Source organism: Coffea arabica, chromosome 4c, assembly GCF_036785885.1.
Source record: "Coffea arabica cultivar ET-39 chromosome 4c, Coffea Arabica ET-39 HiFi, whole genome shotgun sequence".
Taxonomy (NCBI): domain Eukaryota; kingdom Viridiplantae; phylum Streptophyta; class Magnoliopsida; order Gentianales; family Rubiaceae; genus Coffea; species Coffea arabica.
The window spans coordinates 49,475,009-49,482,447 of NC_092316.1; the positions used below are offsets into that span (position 1 = coordinate 49,475,009).

The following is a 7,439-nucleotide window of genomic DNA, read 5'->3' on the forward strand; positions in this document are numbered from 1 at the left end:
TAATTAATCATCACTATCATGTTCATCTAGGTTATTTAACCTCAGGCTGCCCAAGAATATAACTATATTAGTTTAATAAATGGTAACTTGAATATCCATGAACCATTATTAAGAATACTTTTATCTTACATTGCCCAAATATGCATTTATATATGCTCTCTTAAAATTTGAGCTTTTCATGACATAATTGTAATTCTTAATATCAATACAAAACTTTCTTCCCAAAATATCAATTGTCGTTGACGGATACAATGAAGACAAGGAGTATATATGCACCAAATAATTTGGGTTTCAAAAATGGTTCACCATGGCATAAACTACTGCAACTATTAAAGTAGTAGACAATCAATTATGCAATCAACCATCATAATTCAGGCACCAATTCTAAGGTTATTGCAATAAGAGCATATTTATTAGCCATATATAATTGCTCATAAATGGTGTTTCAATTCAAGTACAATTTACGCATTCAAGTTGTATCGCAACACACAAAACCTTTTATGCTGTAGGAGTAATCAAGACGCACATAATATGGTTACCTTAAGAATCATGAGTAGAAGTTTTGGGCACTGTAATCGAGCATACATCTAGCTCTCCTTAATTTCTTGCGGTAACATACAGCTTAGATGTTATTAAGATAACAATTAAGCTTCTAATAATAATATTGAATACTTTCATAAGGATCAGATACGGTAGACTAAACAAAGTTAATTGATTCTCATAACCAAGGAAGCAAAACTTCTATTCAGACATTGTCAATTCCGCCATCCAAAGCCAACTAACAATACAAGTTGGTACATGTTCCAAACTGACTAGAATAGTCAATTAATTGGTTCGAAACTGATTGTTCATTCCATTGTTGTGTTCTTACAGATGTCCATTCAAAAGGTCCGATAATATGATTAATCAAGCCTTTGGTCCATGCAACTAGCCACTTGAAGTAATATGCATATGAGCAATTGCATAGTTGACATTGGGACAATCAATCATAGGATTCATAACAGGCATATACATATGGTTAAAGACATCTAACTATCACTCGACCATAACAATTAGCGGAAAACATATTCAATAGCACAGAAACGTCATGCAAATTTTATCAAAATTGAGTTCCTCCACTGCTTGAAATCCTTTTTATTTATTTATTTATTATTATTTTTTTTAACAGTCAAGGGCGCCATACGCATATGTGGTATAGAAATAATGAACCAGATTCTTGAACTCTAAGAATTTTGTCTTAAACTTTGTCGACAAAAACAAATCACAATTAAGTGTGACCTAATAATTTACAAATCATAAACTTCAACCTAAGCTCTAATACCAAATGTTAGACATAAGAAGTAGGATCTTTAGTATGATCTGTAAATTAAAATTAAGAAATAAATTCTAGATTAACATACCTTGAGATATTGAAGACATTTTGGAGAAGAATTTCACAGCTCTTTCAGCAAGCCTTCTAATCACCAAGGTTGTAAACTATAACCCTTTGCTGTCTAGTTTTCCCTCACCTAACTCTCTATTATGTTATTGTAGTGATGGGTAAAAATAACAAATGTCAGAGTGGTGAGAGGGACCAGGAGCCCTAGAGTATTTATAGAGTCGCAATCCCTTCCATCATAGAATTGTGATAGACTCTAATTACTTTAGATATATGATACTTTATTATGATAAGATACAGCTTAATAATCACTGTAATTATCAGATAAAAATACCACATATAAGACGTCCACATACAACGAATATGAGACTCCCTACTTCCTCCAGTCATCTATTCTCATTAGAATTATGTAATTAGTTATTCATATTTATTCATATGATTATTTATCCTTCTAATTAACGGGAGTTATCTTGATAATATCATATGTGGTCATGTAGGCCACATAAATATTCTAACAGTGGAAAGAAGTGGACTTTGAAAGAAAGCTTCCATTTGCTAGAGATCGAATTGTTGAGGGCTATTTCTGGATCGTGGGAGTGTATTTTGAGCCTGAATATGGTCTTGCTAGAAAGATTCTATCAAAAGTAATAGCAATGGAAACCGTAATTGCTGATGTCTATGATGCTTACGGGACTTACAAAGAACTTGAAATCTTCACAGAAGCAATCGAAAGGTTTGATTTGTTAAAAACATTAAACTTGACTTAGATATAATACTTTTCCAATGGAATTTGTTTTAATTGATGTCTAACAACTTTTGCAGATGGGATGTTGGCTGCATAAAACAACTCCCAGATTACAAGAAGATTTGTTACCAAACACTCTTAGATGTGTTTGTAGAAATTGAGCAAGTGATGGCCAAAAAAAGAAGATCATATCGATCATATTATGCGAAGGAAGCAATATGAACCTCCACAAATTATTGCTACATATCAAACTCCTTTTGTCACGGGGCAATAATTGTTTTATACATGGCTTCCTCTGTCAATGCTCATTCACTTTCTATTTTCTCAGTGAATTAATACCAATGCACCTTAAATTTACCATGGGTGCAATAATGTTGCACGTGAAATTACATGTGACCAGAAACCAGAGAGTGAGATATAAATTAATAAGAATTAATCTTCTATACACTGACAGTGTATATACTTTGCCATTAGATGCGTGATATATAATTTAAATTTGAATTTGAAACTCAAAGTTTGTGTATGTGTTGTATATCCAACCGTGATATATCCAGCCATGATAGTGCATACATGGTCAATATATATAAGATTTACTTAATTAATAATAGTGTTCCATATGAATTACACATAACTATATATATATAGAGAGAGAGAGATTGGGCAAGAGATCAACACAAAAAAATAGAAATAGAATATATTGTCCAAATTCAACAATCATGCAATAGTTTGTCTTTCTTGTAATTGAAATAGCTGATTTAGTTGCTTCTTACTAATTTGCAGATGAAGATGCTGGTTCGTGCCTACTTTGTTGAGGCTAAGTGGCTGCACCAAGGTTACATACCGACACTGGGGGAGTATATGAAAAATGGAGTACCAAGCTCAGGATACCCTACACTTACAATAATATCTTTCCTAGGCATGGGGGATATTGTCAAGAAGGAGGCTTTTGATTGGGCACTCAATGTTCCTGAGATCGTGAGAGCTGCATCAATTATTGCCAGACTAAGGGATGACATTGTTGGGTACAAGGTACAATCCAATCTAATTAATATCCATAAGATATAATAGTTTACGCATTAATGATAATTAATTGTTTACAATTTCTGAGCTATTTTACTCTAAAAGAAAAAGAATTGTTCAAATGATCCATCTGAATTTTTGTAATAACAACTTTATATTCATGTAAAAGATTTCTCATTTTTCAAATTACTTGTACAAATTCATTGTCTGTAGATTTTTCTTTTTTTTTTTAAGCATTGTCTATAGAATTTTGCTTACACTGTTGAAATAATAATAAGGTACATTTGTATATATCTTGTAAAGGTTGGGATCAAACCAAACTCAGTTTAAAAGCACCTATAGATATATGGCTACGATGGACTCTATAGTCTTCAATTGGTAAGGAAGGATATAGAAGAATATGTTACAGGCCTATAGATACATGGAGACAATCAAAGTCTGATCCTAGAGCAGCCAGTCTCATCTTCACCTCCATCCAATTTTGGGGCCAGTTCCCTCTTAGTTGAGCTTGAATTTAGCAGATTTTGACCCATAATAACACAGTAGCAGCTGTGGCTCAACTCAGTAGGTAGCCATGAGATTTCTCAATCGACTAAAAATAAAAAGTAAAAATCTTTCTTACTAGGGTTGCAAGAAAACCACTAATTTTTTTGTTCTGCGATGTCAAACGTGAAAATGTAATTTGTGATACTTGCAGTTTGAACAGAAAAGGGAACACATTGCTTCAGCGGTGGAATGCTAAATGACGCAGCAAGGCATAACGGAGCAACAAGCATGCAATGAACTTTATGAACAAATTCAGGATGCATGGAAGATCTTGAACCAACAACTGCTTAAAACTAGTAGTTCTGCAGTAGCCGAATTTGTACCTAGCAAACCTATTCTCTTTCGAGTTATCAACTTGGCACGTGTGATTGATGTTTTCTATAAGCATAAAGACGAATACACACACGTGGGAGAAACCATGTGTGGTTACATTAATTCTCTGTTCATTGAGCCCATTCCCTTACAATAAGTAGTATACTAGGTGGTATCACCGCGCTGTGCGCGGTGGTATATATGTCCAGTTAATATTTAGTTAGTAATGTTGGCGAGAATGAAAATTAGTGCTATAAAGTGGAACTACATTATACAAGAATATTATCGAAAATTAGTAGTACTGGAAAGAGCCTGTAATTATACAGACGTTGTAAATATGAAAATCAAACAAGTTTAGTTTTCATCTTGAATGTTTAGGTTGTGGAAGTTGAGTTGATGAACGCCTAGAAGATCATTCAAAAAGTATGAAGTTATAATGTTGAACGCAGTTGCTTGAGACGGCTTGATTGTTGAAGAAGGAGGTTGAATGCAGCAAATAATTGTTCTTCCGTGTAATTTTGGTGCAACGAGGCTGACAATGTTAATATTCTATTTGATAGTCAAAGAAGAAAGAATAATGTTAATCGTTAGAATGAAAAAGGAGGGGTAAAAATTTTGTGTGTAAATAAAGGGAATAAATAATTACTTGTTGGTTTGCATGATAAAGTTCAGCTGTTGAATATCCGAGTAATTTTTCAGCTTCAATATCCATGGCGGTTGCATATGGCGAACCAGTTCGATCAGAAAGTGAAATTAAAATACATGCTCTGCAAAGGGAAAAGTGATAATACTTATAGAAAGATGAAATTGGTTCGATTATGAATTTGAGGAATTATGAATAACACAAGAGGTTGTAAAGAACCTGGGCAATAGTTGGACACCATGTTCACAATGCTGACAGAATGTTCGCATTGTATGTGTAGAATAATGAGGCTCTTGACAATTATGACATGTCACTCTATAGTCTATCTTAGTAGAACCTCTAATCTATGTTGTGCCAACTTCCTATTAAGCAGGCATAGGAAGGGTATAAAATATAATTATTGTTGAATTAAATGTGGACACAATAGCATTGAATAAAAGAGGAGTCTGGAGTCTCACAATTTGTTTTGTAGCAGCAATATCCATGATTTGATTATCACTGGGAGACGGAAGAAGGACATTGGGATTAGTATAACTTGCGTTGGTTAGCAGTTGTGTTGATTGGGTAGAATTAGCACAAAACCTGATTCATATATAGAAAAATTAGCTAGGGATTTCAATAGTAAAAGTAGATGATAGAAAATTGCAATTGGTACCAGTTATGCAGGTCTATTACCTCTTGAACGTATGAATTTATGAGGATCGTAGATGATGATTGAGTTGATAAGCTAAGATTTGGTGTTATGCAAAAAAATTGTTGTGTGAAATGAAATGTATAAAAATATTTACGAAAGAGAGAAATATGTTTGCTTACACTTTTTCGTTGTGACTTTGATCCTAATAGCAATAAGAACTGGAAAGGCTTCATGTTAGGAAGCAATAATAGGTCCATGTTCCTCTTCAATTTGATTGGAGAGAGTCAGAAGTAATGGACGGAGACTGTACAAGTATAAAAAAAAAGAATGGTAATTGTTATTCTATAGTATGGTTGAAAGGCATTATGAAAATGTGAATAAAAAAATGGATCGTAACCTCTGATCAGCAATTACATAATCTCCACTGATAGTTAGTTTTTCTCGAACACTTGTTTCTCTTTTAGGTAGGACATGCAGTACTTTTCCCATGATATCTATTGCAGTTATATATAAGAAATAATTTAAAATAATCGATAAAACAAGGTTTATCTTGTTCGGCAAAAAATTAATTAAATAAAAGGGAAGTGGTCTGTGTACTTATCAAATGATTTGTATTAGCAATTACGTCCAACATGGTAAAGGGGTGCAACTGGAAAGAAAGTGGAAGAGAAGGTCATTGCAGTTCCTGTATTCGCTGAATGCGTGTTTCTTTTGTGGCAACCCAACAGTATGGGTATTCTCCGGTGGGGATATCAGTAAGGGACGGACGCACAATTGCATTTGATATGTAGTATGTTTTAAAAGGTAAAAGCAGGCTGGCAAATTGTTGAAGATAGTCTGTAGGTACATGCATACTGACTCTAAGTCCCTGTATTTTAGCATTGTTAGCTGTTGCTAAAAGGTAAACAAAGAAGAAAAGAATAATTTGAAAAATCAAAATCGTGAAACCTGTGGATCAGCAAGTGCATATTGTTGATAATGAGTTTGAGGTCCACCGAAATGCATGACATGTGTTTTTTCAATAACTTGGACAATTGTTGTCCAATTTAGCAGATTTGGATCAATGGTTAAAAGCGGAACGATAGTATTTTCCATGAGGGGAAAACTTGCAATAAGATGAGGTTATTAACCTGAGCAGCTGCTAAATTTTGAATTATCTGAAGTTATGAATAATTAGGATTAGATTATAAGCAATTAGTGTATAGAAAAGTCAAGCAGCGTATAGAATTAGTAGGGAAAATATAAGGGAAAAACATGTATAGGGAATTTTTTTTGTTGAAGTTTGATTAGTGAATTCAGTAGAGAATTATCATTAAGATGTATATATTAAAATATCACAAATAAAATAACAATCAGATAAGTTGATAAGCATGCAGATTCTTTCGGTAAGGTGAAAAAAGAGATAGCAAAAGTAGAAGAAGAATAATTTGAAGGGAAAAAATCAACAGATATGGTATCAAAAAGTGCAAGAGGATAGGAAAATGAAAAATAAGGAAAAAGAGAGGAAAGAAGGTTACCTTAAGAGCAAGGGCACTGTGGTGGTAGGGAGAAAGTTGGAGCAGGAGATGTTGTCTGTGAAAATCAGCCTTAAACAGTTGGAAAGAGAAGAAATTTGTGAATTGGGTTCTAAAGTGATTGACAGAGATGCAGCGTGGTATAGGAGATAGATAAGATAGAGTGTGTGATGTCAGGCTTTACAAAGTGATTCATGTATTTACATGTGTCTATATTGGGAACGAATAAATAATAGACCACTGGTGTTTGAGAATCCCGTGAGCGTATACATGGGAAACCTGAAATTGTACAGTAGGGGGCTTTATGTAGATGTTTAAGCCTTCCCTGTTGAGGACTGGTAGCTGAATAGCGGGCCGGGTTTGGAACTGTTTTCATCACATTATCAGAAAGCTTACCAAAAGAGAGCAGCGATGACTGGTAATTTTGTTGGTAAAAATTCATTATTTACTTGACATTGGTTTTGGAATTAAGCTAATTCATAGTTAGTGTAAAAAATTTTTTTGTTTTGCGATTGTTTTTTTATTTTACTCTACAAAGAGTAAACTAAACTATATATCAGGACTAAATTATCTTTCTAGTAATGTCAGCTCTTTGCTATTTCATAGTTACTGTTGGTCGTGTCTTGTAAAGCGGAAAATTTATAGAT

The 7,439-nt window shown here is 33.6% G+C and overlaps 2 long non-coding RNA genes across 3 annotated transcripts; one reads left to right on the forward strand and one right to left on the reverse strand.

The window, feature by feature from the left end:
- Positions 1–2,852: 2,852 nt before the first annotated feature.
- On the forward strand, positions 2,853–3,940 carry LOC140005001 (uncharacterized). The gene is made up of 2 exons (XR_011812823.1): positions 2,853–3,152; positions 3,841–3,940. It is a non-coding gene; the product is annotated as an uncharacterized lncRNA (long non-coding RNA).
- Positions 3,941–4,235: 295 nt separating this feature from the next.
- Positions 4,236–6,910, reverse strand: LOC140005002 (uncharacterized). 2 transcript variants are annotated; one of them, XR_011812825.1, is made up of 4 exons: positions 6,796–6,910; positions 5,458–5,582; positions 5,103–5,226; positions 4,236–4,768 (listed from the first exon to the last, which is right to left on the reverse strand). It is a non-coding gene; the product is annotated as an uncharacterized lncRNA (long non-coding RNA). The 2 variants fall into 2 exon arrangements; XR_011812824.1 differs by lacking the exon at positions 4,236–4,768 and having other exon boundaries at positions 4,793–5,226.
- Between the last annotated feature and the right edge of the window lie 529 nt (positions 6,911–7,439).